This window comes from Moschus berezovskii, chromosome 4 (assembly GCF_049115385.1).
Source record: "Moschus berezovskii isolate FMDL1 chromosome 4, NW_MosBer_1.0, whole genome shotgun sequence".
Classification (NCBI taxonomy): Eukaryota; Metazoa; Chordata; class Mammalia; order Artiodactyla; family Moschidae; genus Moschus; species Moschus berezovskii.
Window position 1 is genome coordinate 97,434,060 of NC_142463.1, and position 24,570 is coordinate 97,458,629.

A 24,570-nucleotide genomic window follows, 5' to 3' on the forward strand; every position below is an offset into this window, starting at 1 on the left:
ATCTTTTCATTTATTTAGGTCTTTAATTTTGCTCAGCAACGTTTTATAGTTTTCAGTTTACAGATCTGCATATCTTTTGTCAGATTTATTCCTAAATGTTTCATATTTTGATGCTATTATAAATGGTATTTTAATTATAATTTGATTTTTGTTTATAGTATGTGTGTGCATGCTAAGTCACTTCAGTCGTGTCCCACTTTGTGCGACCCTGTGGGCTGTAGCCCTCCAGGATCCTCTGTCCATGGGATTCTCCAGGCAAGAATACTGGAGTGGGTTGCCATGGTCTCTCCTCCAGGGGATCTTCCCAGCCCAGAAATCAAACCCACATCTCTTATGTCTCCTGGATTGGCAGATGGTTCTTTACCACTAGCACCACCTAGGAAGCCCATTTGTAGTATACAGAAATACAAATGATTTTTGTAAATTAACTTTGTATCCTGAAAGCTTGCTAAACTCAGTTATATTTTCCAGTAGCTTTTTTTTTTTACAGATTCTTTTGAATTCTGTACATAGATGATAACATAATTAGGGAATAAAGACAGTTCTATACTTATCTTTATAGCTCTATGATTTTTAATTCTGTTTCCTTCTCTATTGCACTGGCTAGGAGCTCCAGTGCAGTGCTGAAGAGAAGAGCTAAGAGTGGACATTCTTACCTTTTTCCCAGCTTCCAGAGAAAAGCATTCAGTGTTTCACTGTTAAGTATGATGTTCTACTGTAGGCTTTTGTAGATGTCCCTTAGCAAGGTGAGTACGTTCTCTCCATTTCTAGTTTGCTGGGAGTTTTAATCATAGATGGATGCTAAGTTTTTTCCAAATGAATCCTCTGTATCTACTGAAATAAAAACAGGGATTTGTCTTAGTATGTTAATACGCTGAATTACCCCTCTCCAGTATTCTTGCCTGGAGAATCCCACAGACAGAGGAGCCTGGTGGGCTACAGTCCATAGGGTTGGGAAGAGTCAGATATGACTGAAGCACTCAGCATGCATGCACACATACTGAATTACACCGATGGCTTTTCGAATGTTAAATTAGTCCTGCAATCCTGAGATAAACCCCACATAGTTATGGTATCATGTTTATAAACTGCTGCTAAAATTTTATCAAGAATTTTCCATTTGTGTCCATGACGGATAGTGGTATGTTTTTTAATGTCTTTCACTGGTATTGTATTAGAATAATACTGGCCTTAAATTAATGAGTTAGGAAGTTCTCTTCTTTTATTTTCTGAAAGAGTTTGGATAGAATTGGTATTATTTCTGCTTTAATTACTGGATATAATTCACTACTAAAGCCTTCTGGGCCTGTAGGGGATGTGTGTGTGTGTGCACGTGCGCACGTGTGTGTATGTCTTCTGACAGCTTTTAATATTTTCTTTTTACCCCACTTTCACTTTTCACTTTCACACATTGGAGAAGGAAATGGCAGCCCGCTCCGGTGTTCTTGCCTGGAGAATCCCGGGGATGGGGGAGCCTGGTGGGCTTCCGTCTATGGGGTCACAGAGTCGGACACGACTGAAGCGACTGAGCAGCAGTTTGGAATGGTCTTCCTTATAGTTACCCTGCTTCACTGAATTTTTCCCATGTCTGAATGTTGATACGTTTTATCAGTTTTGGGAATTTTCAGCTATCTTCTCTTCAAATATTTCTTCTGCCTCCTTGTCCCTCTCTTTCTATTTGTCTCTCTGCCTTCCTCTACCCCTTCCCTTTCTATGACTTTAACTACATGTTTTTATACAATTTGATGTTATTTCCCTGGCTTTGTTCTTCTTATCTACTCTTTTCTTTGTCTTTAGACCTTGTATCTTACATAAAGCATAATTATAATGGTCTTTTAAGGTTGATTACAAGGACTTCCCTAATGGTCCAGTGGTTAAGATTTTGCACTCCCAATGTAGGGGGCCTGATTTGACCCCTGGTCAGGGAACTAGATCCCACTTGCTGCAACTAAGATCCTCCACATAGGATCACATAAGCTGCATGGTGCAGCCCCCTCCCACCAAAAAGAAAAAGAGAGACACAGAGAGACTTAAAGAAAGTATTAAAAGAGTGGAATGGAAGGATTGTAAGGGAGGTCGCCAATGGGAGAAGGCCCAGGAAGAAAGTGGGAAGAAGTGAGCTGAATGTGTGAATAGATGACCTGATGGAGATGCACTTAGGAAGCAACTAAAATCAGGGAAAAAGACAGCAGAAAAGGGGACTGGGCTTCCCTGGTGGCTCAGTGGTAAAGAACCCACCTGCCAGGACAGGAGACATGGGTTCCATCCCTAATCCAGGAATATCCCACATGTAATGGAGAATGAGAAGCCTGGGCAATGAGAGGCCTATGCACTGCAACTAGAGTAGCCCCTGCTCATTGCAACTAGAGAAAAGCCTGCACAGCAATGAAGACCCAGCACACCCAAAATAAATAAATAATTTAAATAAAATAAAATGAGCTGCAATTTCTTAAAAAAAGAAGAAGAATGAAAGAAAAAGAGCCCAAAAGTGTTAAGATGGAATTAACCAAAGAGTCGGACATGACTGAGCGACTTTCATTTCCACTTTCTTTTCATTTTCAACCATCTTTAGGATTTTGAAAGGAACTTTGGTGTCTCTTAGGGTCTTGATATTATAAAGGAAACCAGATGAGTACAGGAAAAAGTCAAATATTAATGAAATTATTTATTTATCAAACTTAAGTTGATCCGTGTTCAGGTCAAGGTATTCCATCACTCTTTAACAAAAATTAAATGATGTGGAAACAAGAGAATTCTCACTGCAACTTGAATGCTGAGGAGTGACTCTGGAACTTCAGGATTTCAGAAGGCAATTGAAGCTCTCCAACATCTATCCACGCTAGTAAAGTCATGCTCAAAATTCTCCAAGCCAGGCTTTAGCAATATGTGAACCGTGAACTTCCAGATGTTCAAACTTGTTTTAGAAAAGGCAGAGGAAACAGAGATCAAATTGCCAACATTCTCTGGATCATGGAAAAAGCAAGAAATTTCCAGAAAAACATCTATTTCTTCTTTATTGACTATGCCAAAGCCTTTGACCGTGTGGATCACAAAAAACTGTGGAAAATTCTGAAAGAGATGGGAATACCAGACCACCTGATCTGCCTCTTGAGAAACCTGTATGCAGGTCAGGAAGCAACAGTTAGAACTGGACATGGAACAACAGACTGGTTCCAAATAGGAAAGGGAGTACGTCAAGGCTGTGTATCGTCACCCTGCTTATTTAACTTATATGCAGAGTACATCATGAGGAACGCTAGGCTGGAAGAAGCACAAGCTGGGATCAAGATTTCCAGGAGAAATATCAATAACCTCAGATATGCAGATGACACTACTCTTACGGCAGAAAGTGAAGAAGAACTAAAGAGCCTCTTGATGAAAGTGAAAGAGGAGAGTGAAAAAGTTGGCTTGAAGTTCAACATTCAGAAAACTAAGATCATGGCATCTGGTCCTATCACTTCATGGCAAATAGATGGGGAAACAGTGACTGACTTTATTTTTTTCGGCTCCAGAGTCACTACAAAATGGTGACTGCAGCCATGAAATTAAAAGATGTTTGCTCCTTGGAAGAAAAGTTATGAGCAACCTAAACAGATTATTTAAAAGCAGAGATATTGCTTTGCCAATAAAGGTCCGTCTAGTCAAAGCTATGGTTTTTCCAGTAGTCATGTATGGATGTTGAGAGTTGGACTATAAAGAAAGCTGAGCACTACCTAGACAGCATATTAAAAAGCAGAGACTACTTTGCCAACAAAGGTCTGCCTAGTCAAGGCTATGGTCTTTCTAGTAGTCATGTATGGATGTGAGAGTTGGACTATAAAGGAAGCTGAGTGCTGAAGAATTGATGCTTTTGAACTGTGGTGTTGGAGAATACTCCTGAGAATCCCTTGGACAGCAAGGAGATCCAACCAGTCCATCCTGAAGGAAATCAGTCCTGAATATTCATTGGAAGGACTGATGCTGAAGTTGAAACTCCAATACTTTGGCCACCTGATGCGAAGAACTGACTCATTTGAAAAGCCCCTGATGCTGGGAAAGATTGAAGGTGGGAGGGGAAGGGGATGACAGAGGATGAGATGGTTGGATGGCATCACTGACTCAATGGACTTGAGTTTGAGTAAACTCCAGGAGTTAGTGATGGACAGGGAGACCTGGTGTGCTGCAGTCCATGGGGTCACAAAGTCAGACAGTACTGAGCGACTGAACTGAACTGTGGATCCTAGAAGCTATTGTGATGGTGACTTAGTCACTAAGTTGTGTCCGACTCTTGCAACCCCATGGGAGTAGCCCTCCAGGCTCCTCTGTCCATGGGATTTCCCAGGCAAGAGTACTGGAGCAGGTTGCCATTTCCTTCTCCAGGGGATCTTCTCCACCCAGGGATTGAACTGTGTCTCCTGTATTGCAGGCAGTCTCCTGCATTGCAGGTGGATTCTTTACTGACTGGGTCATCAAGGGAAGCCCCTTGTAAGCTATAAATATCTACAAAAGTCTTACTAAAAACAACCTAGGATTACAATGGCCCTTAGAAGGAACATTCCAATTAGGTAAGATCACTTAAGAAGTGCATTTAAAAGTAAGAATTTCCAAATTAAATAAACAGAATGGGATACATATTTTATTGGTATACATAAACTTCTAGAAGGCTTCAAAATTCCCAAATAGCTTCATTAAAAATTCATTGCAAAAGGATAATGAAAATTTTGACTCAGATTTTAAATAAAAGCCCACCAAGTTAATGGCCTTACAGACACTCCCGTGTCTACTCCTGTGTGGACTCGCCCAGGTGACACCAAGCAAGACCCTGTGCTGGTCCTGGGCACAAAGACTTTTTGTGTCTCCCTTTTCTTTGATTATAGGAAATAGCCTTCATTCAGCCTCCAATGACCTTCCCTGAGTTCCAACAGGCAGATTTCAACAGTTGCTAGTTAGGGAAGGGAGGGGATGTGAGACCAGAAAGAAATAACCAGTCAAGAGAAACAATAGTGCAGCCTTGGGGCAAGTTTCTGGTTCCCCATCAATGGACACACAACAATAACTTTGAGCTATTTGGCAGATACTGAAATCCCCTCCAGGTGGGAGAAGTTAATGATTAATGTTGGTATGCTGCCCACAAGCATGTGGATTCCAGACCAATTGGAATCTGAAGGTTGATGATGCTGACTCCTACTGACCTCACCACCAACCCACAGAAGAATGTCTTTGAGCTGATCGTGCCCTCTTTGAACCATCACCATAAAACTCACTATCCTCTCCAAGTGAGGGCACATAGTTTTTGAGGCAGGAGCCCAGTATGTCCCCCTTTGCTTGGCAAAGTAATAAAGCTATCCTTTTCTACTTCACCCAAAACTCTGTCTCCAAGAATCACTTCAGCACCAGTTACAGAGAAGCTGAGCTTTCAGCATCACAGAGTTGGTGGGACTCTGGGGAATTTTCTGGTAAGCTAATGACTATGTTATTCCCTTGCATAACCAAGAGGAAATTAAAATTAATTTTTAAAAAAGTCTTGCCAAATTCTGCAGATATCAGAGCTGTGCTCTCCACTTTACCTCAGAGCCTGCTGATGGGATCCTGAGAGAGTTTGCAGAAGTCAGTGAAGTGTGAGAATTCTTACCAAAGTTGACTCTCCTAAATCTTCATCTCAAATATGTAGAGAGGAAAATTAAATTTCACATTGTCCCTTTCTTTCCAAATCTAGGCCCATTGGTTATTGACTCTTTTTCTTCTAGGGATAGCTATTGCCTTCTTTCTTGTATCATTTTGTATCCTAAGAGATTGGCTTGGCTTTCTGCCTGCCTGGGACATGTAGGCTGTCAGTTCTTTCTTTTGGCTTTTCTTTGGGAGTGACTCTGGATATTTGCACCTTCCCTGGGGACACCTCTTGAATCCAAGAGGTTGTTCAGCATTGCCAGAAATATTTGCTATTTGTCCCAGATGAAACCTGACAAGATATTTTAAAAGATTTAATAATTCTATGATTAGAATTATTATGAAATGTTGCCATTTTGGAAGCTGATATTGATAGTGTGATAGAAAAAAATTAGGCCACCTATCCTAAACTAAATATACTCAGAGGGAAAGAAAAACTTTCCAAAACTCTTACAAAAGTATTTACGGTGGATCAACCCATGATGTCATTTAAGTTGCAACCCAGTTCTTTGAGCCATTAAAAGCAAGTATCTTTATCGTATAAATCTTTGCAAAACCAGAAATGCAGCTCCACAGTTCAAATTTTACCTATTCCTTCTACCAACCCCCCCAAACCTCTTATTTTTTTATTTTAAAAGGCTTGCAAATGTTGGCCTTGGGAAACCAAAGTCCTTCTTTTGAGACCTTGTATTCCTTCCCTTGTACCTTTGAGGTATAAATATTCAAGAGCACTAATAAACTGGATTAAAATTGAATAAGTGCATATATGAGTTAAAATATAATAGAAATTGGCATCTTCTCTGGTGGCTCAATCTGTAAAGAAACTGCCTGCAATGCAGGAGACCCAGGTTCGGTCTCTGGGTCGGGAAGATTCCCTGGAGGAGGGAATGGCAACCCACTCCAGTATTCTTGCTTGGATAATTCCATAGACAGAGGAGCCTGCAGTCCATGGGGTTGCAAAGAGTCAGACATGACTGGGTTACTAACACTTTCACTTTCACAATAGACACTAACCCAAATGCTTTCCAAGTTCATGTTATCTAGGATTAATCTTTAGTACATTAAAGTTAGTTTAATGCTGTTGGCTTAATTAAAACAGGCATTTTTTTTAAGTTATCAACATTGAATATAAGGCAAATATACAACTTAGATTTACTAATACTACTTGTATTTACTAATCAAATAAAATACAAAATCTGTCAACAAGAAAAGTACCTTGGTATGAAAAAATTTTTGTTAAGTCATCTAAATCTAATTGTTGAAAATGAGCAGATGTAAGTGGGATAAAGGTTTTTAAGTGATTCTTTTAAAAAAACAATAATTGTTTTATGATGTGTGTCCTTAAAAATACTCACTGAAATCTCTTTGGTGACTTCCACTGTTAAGAGTTTTGCTAAGCTAAATTAAATGATAGAAGTTCATTGAATATGTAGACCATTTCTAAATAATATAAAATGCTGAAACGCTAATTTTTGAACATAGGTTAATCTAGCTTTGGCTTCCTTTTGCAGAGGAATTAAAGATATTTGGGTATATCAACAAACATGTATTATGTAATTTTCTATAAAAGGGCATACGTTTCTAAAAATTATAAAGAAAGTATTTATAAATTTGCAAGCAACAGAATGCTATTACAAAAGACAGTTCACCAATGATTACTTCTTAACTTTCACTAGAAATTAAGGCCTTCTAAGGCCAGGAGCTGACTGTGGCTCAGATCATGAACTCCTTATTGCGAAGTTCAGACTTAAATTGAAGAAAGTAGGGAAAACCACTAGACCATTCAGATATGACCTCAATCAAATTCCTTATGATTATACAGTGGAAGTGAGAAATAGATTTAAGGGACTAGATCTGATTGATAGAGTGCCTGATGAACTCTGGATGGAGGTTCGTGACATTGTACAGGAGACAGGGACCAAGACCATCCCCATGGAAAAGAAATGCAAAAGAGCGAAATGGCTGTCTGAGGAGGCCTTACAAATAGCTGTGAAAAGAAGAGAGGCGAAAAGCAAAGGAGAAAAGGAAAGATATAAGCATCTGAATGCAGAGTTCCAAAGAATAGCAAGGAGAGATAAGAAAGCCTTCCTCAGTGATCAATGCAAAGAAATAGAGGAAAACAACAGAATAGGAAAAACAAGAGAGCTCTTCAAGAAAATTAGAGATTCCAAGGGAACATTTCATGCAAAGATGGGCTCGATAAAGGACAGAAATGGTATGGACCTAACAGAAGCAGAAGATATTAAAAAGAGGTGGCAGGAATACACAGAAGAACTGTACAAAAAAGATCTTCACGACCAAGATAGTCACGATAACGTGATCACTGACCTAGAGCCAGACATCTTGGAATGTGAAGTCAAGTGGGCCTTAGAAAGCATCACTACGAACAAAGCTAGTGGAGGTGATGGAATTCCAGTTGAGCTATTTCAAGTCTTGAAAGATGATGCTGTGAAAGTGCTGCACTCAATATGCCAGCAGATTTGGAAAACTCAGCAGTGGCCACAGGACTGGAAGAGGTCAGTCTTCATTCCAATCCCAAAGAAAGGCAATGCCAAAGAATGCTCAAACTACCGCACAATTGCACTTATCTCACACGCTAGTAAAGTCATGCTCAAAATTCTCCAAGCCAGGCTTCAGCAGTATATAAACCATGAACTCCCAGATGTTCAAGCAGGTTTTAGAAAAGGCAGAGGCACCAGAGATCAAATTGCCAACATCCGCTGGATCATGGAGAAAGCAAGAGAGTTTCAGAAAAACATCTATTTCTGCTTTATTGACTATGCCAAAGCCTTTGACTGTGTGGATCACAATAAACTGTGGAACATTCTGAAAGAGATGGGAATCCCAGACCACCTGACCTGCCTCTTGAGAAACCTGTATGCAGGTCAGGAAGCAACTGTTAGAACTGGACATGGAACAACAGACTGGTTCCAAATAGGAAAAGGTGTACGTCAAGGCTGTATATTGTCACCTTGCTTATTTAACTTATATGCAGAGTACATCATGAGGAACGCTGGGCTGGAAGAAGCACAAGCTGGAATCAAGATTGCCGGGAGAAATATCAATAACCTCAGATATGCAAATGACACTACCCTTATGGCAGAAAGTGAAGAGGAACTCAAAAGCCTCTTGATGAAAGTGAAAGAGGAGAGTGAAAAGGTTGGCTTGAAGCTCAACATTCAGAAAACAAAGATCATGGCATCTGGTCCCATCACTTCATGGGAAATAGATGGAAAAACAGTGGAAACAGTGTCAGACTTTATTTTTTTGGGCTCCAAAATCACTACAGATGCTGATTGCAGCCATGAAATTAAAAGACGCTTGCTCCTTGGAAGGAAAGTTATGACCAACCTTGATAGTATATTAAAAAGCAGAGACATTACTTTGCCAACCAAGGTCCGTCTAGTCAAGGCAATGGTTTTTCCTGTGGTCATGTATGGATGTGAGAGTTGGACTGTGAAGAAGGCTGACCGCCGAAGAATCGATGCTTTTGAACTGTGGTGTTGGAGAAGACTCTTGAGAGTCCCTTATACTGCAAGGAGATCCAACCAGTCCATTCTGGAGGAGATCAATCCTGGATGTTCATTGGAGGGACTGATGCTAAAGCTGAAACTGCAATACTTTGGCCACCTCATGCGACGAGTTGACTCACTGGAAAAGACTCTGATGCTGGGAAAGGTTGGGGGCGGGAGGAGAAGGGGACGACGGAGAATGAGATGGCTGGATGGCATCACGGACTCTGTGGACATGAGTTTGAGTGAACTCCGGGAGTTGGTGATGGACAGGGAGGCCTGGCGTGCTGTGATTCATGGGGTCGCGGAGAGTCGGACACGACTGAGCGACTAACTGAACTGAACTGAACTGAAGGCCTTTCATTATAAAACAAAACAAAACTAACATTTGTGATTAAAGTTACAAGAAATAATAAGGAAACTATCCCTGTTTGCAGGAACATAGGATGTATGTTTTCAGTAAAAGAAAGTGTAAGGGAGGAATTCCCTGGCAGACCAGTGGTTAGGACTCTTAGCTTCCACTGCAAGGGGTACGGGTTTGATCCCTGGTCAGGGAATTAGGAAGTGGCAACCCACTCCAGTATTCTTGCCTGGGAAAATCCCATGGACGGAGGAGCCTGGTAGGCTGCCGTCCGGGGGTCGCGAAGAGTCGGACACGACTGAGCGACTTTACTTTCACTTTTCACTCTCACGCATTGGAGAAGGAAATGGCAACAACCCACTCCAATGTTCTTGCCTGGAGAATCCCAGGGACGGGGGAGCCTGGTGGGCTGCCGTCTGTGGGGTCGCACAGAGTCGGACACGACTGAAGCGACTTAGCAGCAGCAGGGAATTAGGATCCTGCATGCTGTGTGGTGTAGCCAAAAAAGCAAACAAGCAAAAACAAAAAAGAAGGTATGAGGAATAAAGATGCATTCTCTGTTGAAGGAAAAGAAAGTAACTTTGTTCTAATGAACAACTGAGAAAGAGAACAAAACATAGGACAAAATCTGAATGTGAAAAAAAAAATGGGAAAAATATTTAAGATTTATTAAAAAAGGAATCTTAGAAAGGAATTTTGTGCATTGTCAGGACTTGATAAAATCAGAATAAATTTAATTGAATCCATGAGTTCTAATCTAATATCAATAGCAGTTCAGTTCAGTTCAGTTCAGTTGCTCAGTCGTGTCCGACTCTCCGCGACCCCATGAATTACAGCACGCCAGGCCTCCCTGTCCATCACCAACTCCCGGAGTACACTCAAACTCATGTCTGTTAAAGGAACAAAGTATTATTGGACTATGGGTCTTCTCTTGATAAGAGACTGTAAAAGTTGGGTTTTCTTTTTCTTTTTTTAACCTTTTAAAATAATCTGCTTGAAAGCAAGGGTTCTGTGTTTCGTCAATAATTTTCTGTGTTCAGAAAGCTAAATTTTCTATAATAATAAAACAAAAAGCAAACCAAAAAAAGCTAAGTTTTTTTTACAACTATTTACCTTTCTGTATTTGCCTTTAACATCTTCTATTGTCACTTTGATTAAACAGTTAACAAAGTATAATTTCACAGTTGCCTATGATCCTACTTGACCAAGTGGTTAAAAACACCAGTACAGTATATTAACGCATATACATGGATTTTAGAAAGATGGTAACGATGATCCTAAATGCAAGGCAGCAAAAGAGACAGATGTAAAGAACAGACTTTTCGACTGTGGGAGAAGGTGAGAGTGGGATGATTTGAGAGAATAGCATTGAAACATGCATATTACCATATGTAAAATAGATGACCAGTGCAAGTTTGATGCATTAAGCAGGGCACTCAAAGCCTGTGCTCTGGGACAACCCAGAGAGATGAGGTAGAGAGGGGGGTTCAGGATGCGGGGACACATGTGCACCAGTGGCTGATTCATGTCAATGTTTGGCAAAAACCACCATAAACTGTAATTATTCTCCAGTTAAAATTAATTAATTTAAAAAAAACCTTTCTGATATTTTTAAAACAAACCCCTCTTCCTCAAAATCAAATTTTAAATGAAGTCTTTTTCACCTCAAACTAAATTTGAAATTTTCCAGGGAAGCCCTGGAATATTTCAAAAGATTTGTTCTTTCTCCTTACAAAAAGGGAGAGATTAAACTAATTAGGCTAATTTGATAGGTTAAGTTACATGTGAAGTAAGAACTAATACAAAACCTTCTTTATGTTATGTTTGTATAGGTATATGTTATGTGTTTCAGAAATCATGAATTCCTGGAAATCGGGTATATCCTGGTGTAATATTAGCAGTCATAATTCCAGTTATCTTAAAATACTATGTACCACAGAAATGATCACGTTTTGACTCCCCTGGTGTTCCAGTGGTTGAGAGTCTGCCTGCCTATTCAGGGGACATGGGTTCAATCCCCGGTCCAGAAAGATTCCACATGCTGTGGGACAACTAAGCCTGTGCACCACAACTGCTGAGCCCACACTCCACAACTAGAGAAGCTACCACAGTGAGAAGCCTGTGCACTGCAATTAGAGTCGCCCCCACTTGCTAGAGAAAGACTGTGTGCAGCAACAATACCCAACACAACCAAAAATAATAAAACAAAAATAAGTAAAGCCAACCTTATTTTTTAAAAAAGAAATAAACACAAATTTCCTTGTCGATTTCATTATAATAAAATCTCAGCAGATCTGTAATAATGGGCATTTTTAAGTCTTTTGCCATCTATAGACAGTTATTGTTTTATTCAGATGCTTTTACAAAACTGTTCCTGAAAAAGTACTTCATTCTCAAGGAGATTCATGGAAAGGACTTTTGACAAATACAGGTTTCTGATTAGATCATAAAAATGAACTAGGTAACAAATTATAGAGCTCTAAAGGAAAAGCTGATGGTTTCATAAAATTGCTAACAAAAGATCAAAGTCAACAAAAATTAATAACATGGTACTAAATAAATTGAGGAGGATGATTATTTCTATTTGAAACATTATTTTAAGGAAAACATTTCTCTCAAGCTATTTATGACATACAATTTTCATAAAAATATATATTTTTACAAACGAGAATGAAATATTTTTCTCCCTAACTGATCCCTCCAGAATTTGGAGATTTAACTGCTCTTTTTATTGCAATATAATCAGTTATTTGCACAAGTTCCATGAGAATCTGTTCTTATAAAATGACACAATTGGAAAATTTTGGCTATATTACAAAGGTTTGATTTAAATGTCATATTTGTAAGAGATATTCATAGACTCAGATACAATCAGACAATTTTAAGGAAATGCTTGCACTTTGACTTGGCTTCCTAGCCTTGAGAATTTCTTAAGAAGTTCAGTCAGCGGTTCCATGTAAAAAGTTTCAGCAAAGTAGTCTTAAAAGTAACTTATGTAGTCAATCACTATTCTTACTGCATTTGTGTAAATAATTAGGCCAAGCTTAATGCAAACAAATTAGTTGTATTGTGATTATCCTTAGAAAACTATTTGGGATAATTAGGGAGAAAAAGTATGTTTGCACTTCCGTAGATGTTGTTTTCTACTCCTATTAATTGTCTTTGAGGTTTTGTTGTATGCATTTAAACTAGACTGGATCCTGAATTCTTCTAAGTTTTTGCAAATATCTGGCTATTATTCTCAAAATTAATGTTTCCAATTTTTCCCCACTCTTCTAATTTGGAATCAGCAAGAACAATGACTGCCCTTGTAAGGGACTAAACCAGGTCTTCAGTACCCAGTGGCAGCAAAACTTCAGGGATTCAAGCCTTGGGAATACAATCACAGCTTAACAAGACTCCACTTGACTTGTGATCCTATACAGATGCTGCTGCTGCTGCTGCTGCTAAGTCACTTCAGTCGTGTCCGACTCTGTGCAACCCCATAGACAGAAGCCCACCAGGCTCCCCCGTCCCTGGGATTCTCCAGGCAAGAACACTGGAGTGGGTTGCCATTTCCTTCTCCAATGCATGAAAGTGAAAAGTGAAAGTGAAGTCGCTCAGTCGTGTCCGACTCCATGGACTGCAGCCTACCAGGCTCCTCCATCCATGGGATCTTCCAGGCAAGAGTACTGGAGTGGAGTGCCATTGCCTTCTCCAATACAGATTCTAGAGACCTCCAAATCAAATTGACTAGGAAGAACAGTAGCTCACATCAACATAAACTGCTTTCTCCCAAGATGCCAGATCAAGACTTCATACTTTAATTAAACATGAACCCCTTTCTTTTCTTTTAGTCTGGCATTGGCCTGCAATGATAATTCTATCACCCCTATCTCCCAGGCCATTGCCAAGACAGCTAGATTTGTCATCTTGGATTTGTCCATTAACAGTGCCACTCTAATGCAAATGGCCTGTGCCCTGACAAGGTTTGTTTTTGGCTGTGTTGGTTATCACTCTTCTTGGGCCAATCAATATCTAGGTAGCTGGCACAGAGTTGGGCAATACTATTTAGGCTATCTAACTGTACTGCTGCTGACAAACAGACTGAGATACCTCACTGGTTGACTTCCCTGAATTTACAATGTCAAGTTAAAAAGAAATTACCAGGAGGCACTCATGATTTAGGACTACTTCCTTTGAAAGGACCCTACTTCCCTGATTAGGAGTGAATATGAGGCTATGATCAGAAACTTCTCCTTAGCTTTTGAAAATATTGCAAAATCTGCTGCAAAAGCAATAGGGGTCCAACAAAATTCCTTAGACTCTCTGGCCAAAGTTTAAGCTGCACAAGAAGTTGTTTGTGCTATAACCAACAGTACTTGCTACACCTGGATTAACACCTCTGGAAAAGTTAAAGCTCATTCATATAAGATCACCAAGCAAGCCACTTGGCTTTTAAAGGTGACTCCTTCAGGAGAGTCTTTCTTTGACTTATTTGATTCTGATTGGTTTAGGTCTTAGTGTTGTAGCCATGCGTTCCGGGAAACAAACTCACTTAGAAGGACAATGCAGATAGTGGAATGTAGTTTATTACACTAGCAGGCCCAAGGTAGAGTCTCCTCTTAGCCAAGGACCTGGACCAGTTTTTGTGAAAACCTTATATACCCTAAGTGTACATGCTCAAACCCAGCTCCCCAAATTCCCTGAAACTAATCTGAACAAAGGAAAAGAAAGATACAATCAAAGTTAACCTGTGATTCATATGCCTTAAGCCTAGGTTGTTAACAGTGGACAATTATCAATAGGCCTGTGGCCATACCCCAATAAGCATAATAGGATGTATGATTCTATTCAGTTACACGGATAATTAGGGTATTCTTTTAGGCTGCTGAGAGTCTAGGTACGGGCCCTGGGGGCTCTTCCTTTCAGGGACCTGGTTTTTCTGTTGGTATGTCGTTTCCATAGATACTGGGCATATAGCTCAAAGTCCACAGTCCGGCCCAAGATGGAGTCCTGCTTTCAAGACGGATCCTGTTCTGTCTGTTTCCTCCTTCATTAGTAAGCATGGACCCAAAGTACTCTCTAAACATTGGGAATTATCCTGTTTATTACAATCATAATTTCCTCCATGTATCATATTCCTCAAAAGCTTTAAATGTATGTTCATAGCCACCAACTGCCAAGCGAATGATCTCCCGAAGACTGGAATATGAGAAAAGGAACAAAGGGAATAACTGACTTAAAAATTATGAACCCAAAGACGTGACCTGGGAGTCTGTTAGCGATTAAGCAAAAAAAAAAAAAAAAAAGCCCTTAACTGTGAATAACACACAAATGATGAACAAAAGCTGTAAGAATTATAGAGAAGTAGGTGAAAGTGGTGCTAATGCCTTAAATTTTGATCATATCTCTAAATTAATCTGAGAACTTGATCAAAAGAGGGAAATTATTAAAAAAGAGACAACAGGTTCAAGATAGAGCCACTCTTGGTAGGTCCACTGCCAGCAAACCAAGACTTAATACCTAATCTAATAATTTCAACTAGGAAGTTTCAACTTCCCTAGGAATGTGATCTTCAATCAGTCATTCTGGAATATCCTAGTTAGCACTAGGAAGTCTGCTGATAGACTGTTTTCATTATCCCTAGGAGGGCAGCCTTGCGTAAAACAATGAAGTCTTTGCTAATAACTTCCTTTTGTAAACTTCTTCTTTGCCTTTAGAAACTTTTTATTTCCTGCACCTTGACAGAACTTCTCTCTACTAAGTAGGTGGGATGCTGCCTGATTCATGAATTGCTCAGTAAAGCTAACCAGTTCTTTTAAATTTACCCAGTTGAATTTTTTTTTTTTTTTAACAGAGACTGAGGAAAGCACAAAGTCTAGAGAAAGAAAGGACAAAAGCCACCTCTACCTCTGCATTCCCAGCACTCAGCCTCCTGGGGAGATGGATGCAATAGGCATTAGGATTTCCAGGCTCACTCCCTGGTTTGGTTTCCATGCTCATCATATCACTTTCTGATAATAATTTGGCTTTCCATGTAGACTTTCCAACAGAGGAGAGATTCTGCTAAGATGATATTTGATTTTTATTCTCAACTGAGAATGAGGCAGGAGATAGACGGGCCCCTGGGGCAAACAGTTGGAGCTTATTCTCTGTGGACAGATACTCCAAAACGGATGGCTGGACAACTGAGGGAGGAGGCTGGGCCCTGCTCAGACAGAAGTGAAGAGACCACACATCTCTCAGTCTCGAAGTCAGGACACCTCCTCAACTATACATGTGCAGAAAGGCTCCTTGGAGGTCAAAAGGGGAGTGATGCTAAGAGATGTTAACTACCCATAGGCTTTGTCGGTGGAATCCATCTTGGCTAAGAGATGTGTGCTCTCACAGGGGAGGATCCTGAGATATATCAAATATGGACTCTGAACCAGGCAAACCAAAATGATTGGCCAAAGAGAACTTGGAAGAAATGCCCCATAAAAGAGATTCAGACTGCCACAAGGGTGCAGCTCCCTCTCTCCGAGTCTGTCCATGGGCCCTTTGCCCACATGTACTGGACTCCTTTTCCCTCCTAAAAAATACTTTCATGACTCTCACTATACTTTGTGGGAATTCTTCTTCTGCAAAGCCAAAGAGCCAGGGCTTTGTCACTGCCCACTGGTCTAGTGGCTAGGGTTTGGTGCTCTCACCATGGTGACCCAGCCTCAATCTCTGGCTGTCTGAAGCCCCACTTCAAGCTGCTGCAGGCTGAAACCACTCGAGATCAGGAATATATACATAGGCATCTGCTTTTAGGTGGGTTGTTTGACATCAGTCTCCCTAAGTCAAATCACCTTTGTGTGAACCAAAAAGCTTCAGTTTTGAATCTTGCAAAGCTGAGAAACAGATCTGGATTATGGTTATCACAGCAAGACATAGCAAGTCTCTTTAGCTACATTTTGGATCTTCACTCTAACTTGAACACCCATGAGTACTTTAACCCAGGAAGAGATTAAATAATTAATAGAGCTGTGTCTGTGCCTCTATGTTAAATTTCACTGTGTGATAGTAACTTGTGAAAATTAATAACTTTTAATTATATTTTTCTATGGTAGGGTACTTAGAACTAAGTAATTATTCTACCTACAAATGAAATAAATGCCAGCAACAGCTGGGATCTTCAAAGCTATTACTTCTATATTTCTAGACTTTTTAAAAAAGCAGCTTTCCTCTCTCTTTCCCTAGTTTCCTTACTTCCCTTTTGGTCTTCCTCTCTCAATTATAGTGAACACTTCCACAACAATAAATGCCTTTGAACTCTGATGCAAATGATTAGATTTGGCTCTGAAGGGTTAAACTGAAGTGAAAGTCATAGATTTCCTGTTATGAACATGTGGAAGTTTTCCTCCACAAGGTCTTTAGCTGGTGTCCTTAAACACTCAGGAAGGCAATGCAGATATTGTGTAAACTGAAAGGCAACTCTTGAATGGGTCAATTAGCCTGCACAGAAGAGTAACTCTGAAATTTATAAACAAAACTGCACATGTCTAACTATAGAAACTTAAAAAAAAAAAAAAGAGTTATTTGATTCAACATATGCTGAGAACCTTGCTTTGGGGTCAGATGGCGGGTCAGCACTGCTTGTTCACACCTTGTCTGTGAAAGGACCCCTTCACCCTCCACCATGTGGCTGACTGGTGCACCGTGGTCATGATCTACTGTCCCAGCAGACTCAGTGCATGGAAAAGCCTCTCTTGGCCTGAAAAGAAACTCAGCATGGGAGGCTAACCTGGGGGCTGACCAAGAGCAAAATAGAAAAACCATAATCAGATCCAGCTGGAACAAATAACCTCTATTTTGGGAAAATAATGTTATGTCATCATGACACATATCTAACTCTTGTGTTTCCAACTGAACAGGCCAGATATGTGAGCAGTAACTCTAGCCAGACTCAGATTTTCTGCTGAAAGGCAGATTTATTTGTGTTCATGGTCTTGCTCTTCAGGTGTGCCTTACATTAAGAAACTGCATTATCAAGAATTTCAAGCACTGGAAATTTAGGGAGGCTGCTTCTTTGACATAAAAAGAGATCAGAGTCAAAAGTGATTGTTAAGTGATAAATGATGGGTTTAATGACAGTAGCCTCTCTTGCACCTTTAGAAACAATGCTCCATCCTAAGGAGGGAGGGACCAGCCTTTCAGTAGGGAACCACTTGGTACTCTAAGCAAGTGAGGCTTAGAGTCTTGGTCTGAAAAAACATGAGAGGAAAGAAAGGGAAGAGCTGGGAGGCTGCCAGAACAGAGAAGAGCAGAGAGCTGTACAGTGTCATGAAGTAAGTCACCCTGCCGGGAGCCAGGCACAACACCCAGCGCACAGCAGCGACGCTGAAAGCTCAACGTCTCTGCTTGCTGGTATCAAATCAACTCTCAGAGACAGAGGTTTGGGTGAAGTAGGAAGGAATATCTTTATTACTTTGCAAGCAATGCGGGCCACAGAGAATCAATGCCCTCAAAACCATGTGTTCCCATGGGGAAAATGGTAAGAAGTTTTATAGTAATTGTTCAAAGAGGGCCTGGTCAGCTCGTGGACATTCTTCTGATGGGTTGGTAGAGAGCTAAGTAGGAGTCAGCATGGTCAACCTTCATGTCCAGCTGGTCTTCGTCCTACATGCCTGTGGGAAGCATACCATTCAGTTCAGTTCAGTCACTCAATCGTGTCCGACTCATTGCAACCTCACAGACTATAGCACGCCAGGCTTCCCTCTCCATCACCAACTCCCGGAGCTTGCTCAAACTCATGTCCATTGAGTCGGTGATGCCATCCAACCATCTCATCTCATCTATTGTAGTCCCCTTCTCCTCCTGTCTTCAATATTTCCCAGCATCAGGGTCTTTCCAATGAGTCAGTTTTTTGCATCAGGTAGCCAAAGTATTTGAGTTTCAGCTTCAGCATCAGTCCTTCCAAAGAATATTCAGGGTTGATTTCCTTTAGGATTGACTGGTTTGATCTCCTTGCAATCCAAGGGACTCTCAAGCATCTTCTCTAATGCCACAGTTCAAAAGCATCAATTCTTCAGTGCTCAGCTTTCTTTATAGTCCAACTCTCACATCCATACATGACTAATGGAAAAACCATAGCCTTGACTAGACTGACCTTTGTTGGCAAAGTAATGTCTCTGCTTTTTAATATGCTGTCTCTGTCTAGGTTTTAGTCATAGCTTTTGTTCCAAGGATCAAGCATCTTTTAATTTCATGGCTGCAGTCACCATTTGAAGTGATTTTGGAGTCCCCCAAAATATAGTTTGTCACTGTTTCCATTGTTTCCCCATCTATTTGCCATGAAGTGATGGAACCGGATGCCATGATGTTAGTTTTCTGAATTCTGAGTTTTAAGCCAGCTTTTTCACTCTCCTTTTTCACTTTCATCAAGAGTCTCTTCAGTTCTCCACTTTCTGCCATAAGGGTGGTGTCATCTGTGTATCTGAGGTTATTGATATTTCTTGCAACAATCTTGATTCCAGCTTGTGTTTCACCCAACCCAGCATTTTGCATGATGTACTCTGCATATGACTTCCCTGGTGGCTCAGATGGTAACGCGTCTGCCAACAATGCAGGAGACCCAGGTTCGATTTGTGTTGGGAAGATCCTCTGGAGAAGGAAATGGCAACCCACTTCAGTACTCTTGCTGGAAAATCCCATGGACAAAGGAGAGTGGTAGGCTACAGTCCATGGGGTCTCAAAGAGTCAGACATGACTGAGTGACTTCACTTTCACTCTGCATAAAAGCTAAATAATCACAGTGACAATATACAGCTTTGACGTACTCCTTTCCCAATTTGGAACCAATCTGTCTTTTCATGTCCAGTTCTAGCTGTTGCTTTTTGACGTACATACAGATTTCTCAGGAGGCAGGTCAGGTGGTCTGGTATTCCCATCTAAGAATTTCCCACAGTTTGTTGTGATCCACACAGTCAAAGGCTTTGATATAGTCAATAAAGCAGAAGTAGATGTTTTTCTGGAACTCTCTTGCTTTTTCGATGATCCAACAGATGTTGGCAGTTAGCATACCATTGTTAATTGTCAACTTATCCCACCTGGAAGGGGTTTCATATGTCCAAAATATGTCAGAGATAGTGTGTGTATCCTTGATGGGGGGAAACAGGACTTTGCCCCAAGGCTGTTCTTGACTTTTTTTCTCCCTGGTCTCATATCCCTTTCTCTCCCTAATTAACAAATGCTTGAATCTGCCCAGGGAGTCTCAGTATCAGGTACACAAATCTGAGTATCAGTACCAGGGATACTCAGGGATATCAACAACCTCAGATATGCAGATGATATCACTCTAATGGCAGAAAGGAAGAGGAACTAAAGAGCTTCTTAGTAAGGATGAAAGAAGAGAGTGAAAAAGCTGGCTTAAAATTCAACATTCAAAAAACTAAGATCATGGCATCTAGTCCCATCACTTCATGGCACATAGAAGGGGAAAAAGTGGAAGGAGTGACAGATCTTATTTTCTAGGGTTCCAAAATCACTGGATGATGATTGCAGCCATGAAATTAAAAGATGCTTGCCCCTTGGAAGGAAAGCATTGACAAAACTGAAAGTGAAAGGGTTAGTCACTCAGTCGTGTCCAACTCTTTGCGACCCATGAACTGTGCCCACTAGGTTCCTCTGTCCATGAAATTCTCCAGGCAAGAATACTGGAGTGGGTTGCCATTTCCTTCTCCAGGGAATATTCCTGACTCAGGGATTGAATGCATGGCAAGCAGATTCCTTACCATCTGAGTTTCCAGGGAAGCTATGATAGACATAGACAGCATGTTAAATAGCAAAGACATCACTTTGCTGACAAATGTCCATATAGTCAAAGCTATGATTTTTCCAGTAGTCATATATGGGTGTGAGAATTGGACCCTAAGAAGTCTGAGCACAGAAGAACCGATGCTTTCAAATAATGCTGGAGAAGACTTGTGAGTCCCTTGGACTGCAAGGAGATCAAACTAGTCAATCCTAAAGGAAATCAATCTTGAATATTCATTGGAAGGACTGTTGCTGAAGCTGAAGTTCCAATACTTTGGCCACCTGATGTGAAGAGCTGACTCATTGGAAAAGATCCTGATGCTGGGAAAGACTGAAGGCAAAAGGAGAATGGAGTGGCAGAGATGGTTAGATAACATCACCAACTCAATGGACATGAATTTGAGCAAACTCTGGGAGATAGTGAAGGACAGAGGACAGAGGAGCCTGGCATGCTGCAATCCACTGGTGACTGAACAACAACAACAAATTGTGCTTATTTCATAGGTTGTTGTAAAGATCAAGCCAATTAATAAGTGTACTACACTTAAAGTAGTGCCAGATAAATAGTATTATATAAGCATTTGCTGTTATTGGAATACTTACGTTTTTGTTGTTGTTGCTGTTTAGTTGCTTAGTCATGTCAGACTCTGCAAATGCATGGACTGTAACCCGCCAGTCTCCTCTGTCCATGGGATTTTCCTAGGCAAAAATACTGGGGTGGGGATATCCTCTTCCAAGAATACTTTTAAGTACTTGCTACTTTCGCTTTCCTCACAGCTCACTTGGTAAAGAATCCTGGGTTGGGAAGATCCGCTGCAGAAGGGATAGGCTAACTGTTCCTGTATTCTTGGGCTTCTCTTGTGGCTCAGCTGGTAAAGAATCCACTTGCAATGCAGGAGACCTGGGTTCGATCCCTGGATTGGGAAGATACCCTGGAGAAGGGAATGGCTACCCACTCCAGTATTCTGGCTTGGAGAATTCCATGGACTGTATAGTCCATGGAATGGGAAAGAGTCAGACATGACTGAGTGAATTTCACTTTCACTTCTAAATGATTTACATATGTTTTCTTACCTAATCCTCATAAAAACCCTATGAGGTAGGTTCTGTTATGATCCAGGTTTTATGGAAACCTGGCACAGAGAGCTTAAGTAACCTGTCTAACCTTGTCATATAACTAGTAAGTGGTGGAGCCTCTTCTGGAGTCTGTGACCTCAACTGTCACACTATAGAGTAATGTTCTTTTAAATAGGGCACACACTTTTGTTCACCACAGTGCTCAGCACTTAACATTGTATACATATTCCTCTTCTATCTCCCCATATCTCACCCTTCAACTTATTTTCCTCCCAGTTGGCATTTGAATTTGAGACCCTAATCTAGCATAATGGATATGCTGCATTGCTGATGGACAGTCCTCCATGTGGAGCACCTTTCCTAACAATAGCCAAGCAGAAGACAAATTGTGTCTATCAAGGACCTACACTAGTGTGGGTAGTCTGTGCTAGTGAAGTGTGGCCCCCAGAAAAGCAGTATCCAGATCACCTGAAATTTATTAGAAATGCAAATTGGGGGGCCCCATGCCAACCAAGGTCCATCTAGTCAAGGCTATGGTTTTTCCAGTGGTCATGTATGGATGTGAGTGTTGGACTGTGAAGAAAGCTGATAGCTGAAGAATTGATGCTTTTGAACTGTGGTGCTGGAGAAGACTCTTGAGAGTCCCTTGGTCTGCAAGGAGAGCCAACCAGTCCATTCTAAAGGAGATCAGTCCTGGGTGTTCATTGGAAGGACTGATGCTAAAGCTGAAGCTCCAATACTTTGGCCACCTCATGCTAAGAGTTGACTCATTGGAAAAGACTCTGATGCTGGGAGGGATTGGGGGCAGGAGGAGAAGGAGATGACAGAGAATGAGATGGCTGGATGGCATCACCAACTCAATGGAGGTGAGTTTGAGTGAACTCTGGGAGTTGGTGATGGACAGGGAGGCCTGGCATGCTGTGATTCATGGGGTCGCAAAGAGTCGGACACGACTGAGCAACTGAACTGAACTGAACTGATGCCATGTCTTCTTTCAGTTCAGTTCAGTTGCTCAGTCATGTCCGACTCTCCGCGACCCCAGATGCCATGTCTCTGAGTCAGAAACTCAGGTGTAGAAATCCCAGGAATCAATGATTCACCAAGTCCCTCTAGTGATTTTGATGCAAGCTAAAATTTGAGAATCAAAGCCTTAGAAGGTCATAGTCTTTTATGCAAAATACAGAAGCTAAGACTTCAATGGTGAGGGATAACCATGTCAGCTCCTACAGAGTTGGCCAAGAGAAAGATGTAGAAAAATAACAGAAATACTCCAGTGGAAGGACTAGCTGGGGACAACATAGCTTTCCAGTGAAGCCATCAGGAAGAAATAGTAGCATATTGTGTGCTTAGGCAATTAATTAATGACACTTTCTGTTTATTGTCCTATAAATTACATGCTTCCCACAGGATGAACCAATTAACATTTGGAGACCCACTGCTCAAAATTATGATCGTAGTTTTAAGGGAGCATTTGTCTCCTGGCAATAGATGGACAAAAGGTCCAATTGTGTGCAGAGGCCAGTATGAAGGAGAACACATGTCCACAAAACCTCCTGTGGCAGTGTGCCTGCATCGAGTCCTCCAAAAGTTGTTGCAGAAAATTACAATCTGTCAGAACTCTGGTTATAACTGACAGAAACCCAACTCAAACTAGCTTAAGCAAAACAGAAAAAACATTTTAAAAATAATACTGACCACATTGAGGTTCAGAAGTTGAATATTTTGGTATAAAATATAAACCAGAGGTAATTTATGTGGGTCAATAGCACCTAGCCAGAAGAATCTAATTACTGATTCCAACTTCCTAATAATTGAGTCAACCCTAATTAAACCCCTGATGACTTGACTGGGTCATCGGAGGAAATAATTCAATGAGCGATAAAGCCAATTTGTGAGAGCATAGCCTCATAAGGGGATGTCGAGAAAGACCAAGTCCTGCTGGAGGGCAGTAGAAATAGAGGAAACTTAATACAAATCTGAGGCCTGAACACAGACCAGGCTCTTACTCTTTGGTACAACACATAGTCTATTTGGATTGCACCATGACTTGACCCTACTTCCCTAATCATCCTGGGATGGACACTGGGGGATCTTGCAACTGATCTATTGTCTGGGAAGAGCCATTAGCATGGTACCTGCAGTCAGCAAATTCATATGCAGGAAAAGAATGCCCAAACCTTGAAAGCATCTTGCCCTGGAATTATGGCAAAGGGAATGAGGGTGGGTATGCCACCTCCTTCTCTTGCATGAGTACCACCCAATAAATAAGTGAATCTTCTCTTATTTTTAGTTCGTGGCTTAAAGAATGTTTATTTGAAACTTATGAGTAGGCCATAGGGCATATGGCTAAGATGGGCTAATTGCTCTTCAGCAATTCCATGTTGAATTTTTACTTTATCCTGAGGGCAGTGGGAAACACTGAATAATTTTAAGAAGAATGACACAATCAGATGTGAGTTTTAGAAAAATCGACCATGGTTGCTATATGGAGACTAAAAGGATTATAGTGTTCAAGGGAATAGTTGATACTGGCCTGGAAACAGTCTTAACACTATCTTTAACAGATTCTGCTCCTCTTGTAAAATATCAGGTTGATAAATCAACACCTACAATTTGTTAAAGAGTAAACTTGCATGAAACTTGTTTGAAATGTCAGACAAGCCAGTAATCTACAGAAGACTGTCCATTTTAAAAAAGTATAATAGATGATGCTTTTGTTAGAGAGTTAGATTCAATCCTGTGGAGTTAAGCCTATTGGAAAGAATCAGAACCCAGTTAACACAAACTTCGGCTAGTTTTAGAGGAAAAATTCGATCTGATCATTTAATATTTTAAGCAAGTAACCTATATAAAGAAATGTCCATAAATCAAGGCAACAACCCTAGAACTTTAGAGCTGAGAGAAACAGGCCTTTTGGGCATAGACTTGTATCTGTATTTTCAGGGCCTCTTTCAAACAAAACTGTGCTGTGGACCATGACCCGAAAAGACTCTCATTTATGCTTACATAAGGTAAGCATAAATATGCTACTGTAAGGTAGAGCTTACAGTTCGTTTTCCTTTGGCTTTCTAACATGCTTGTCAAATCAGGAACTTGCTCAAAAAGGAAGAAGACAATGCTGGACCCAGTTTATCAACAGATTCTCTGTAATAAGAAAAAGGGGATGAGTCTTATCTAAACAGAGGGTGGAGATCAAATAATTAAGCAATGAGA

The 24,570-nt window shown here is 40.7% G+C and overlaps 1 protein-coding gene across 1 annotated transcript in view; it reads right to left on the reverse strand.

The window, feature by feature from the left end:
- Positions 1–717: 717 nt before the first annotated feature.
- Positions 718–24,570, reverse strand: part of GDAP2 (ganglioside induced differentiation associated protein 2) — a 169,924-nt gene continuing 146,071 nt past the window's right edge. The window contains exon 15 of the transcript XR_008682857.2: positions 718–834. The gene's annotated coding sequence lies outside the window, so the exon portion shown is untranslated. The remainder of the gene's footprint in view (positions 835–24,570) is intronic.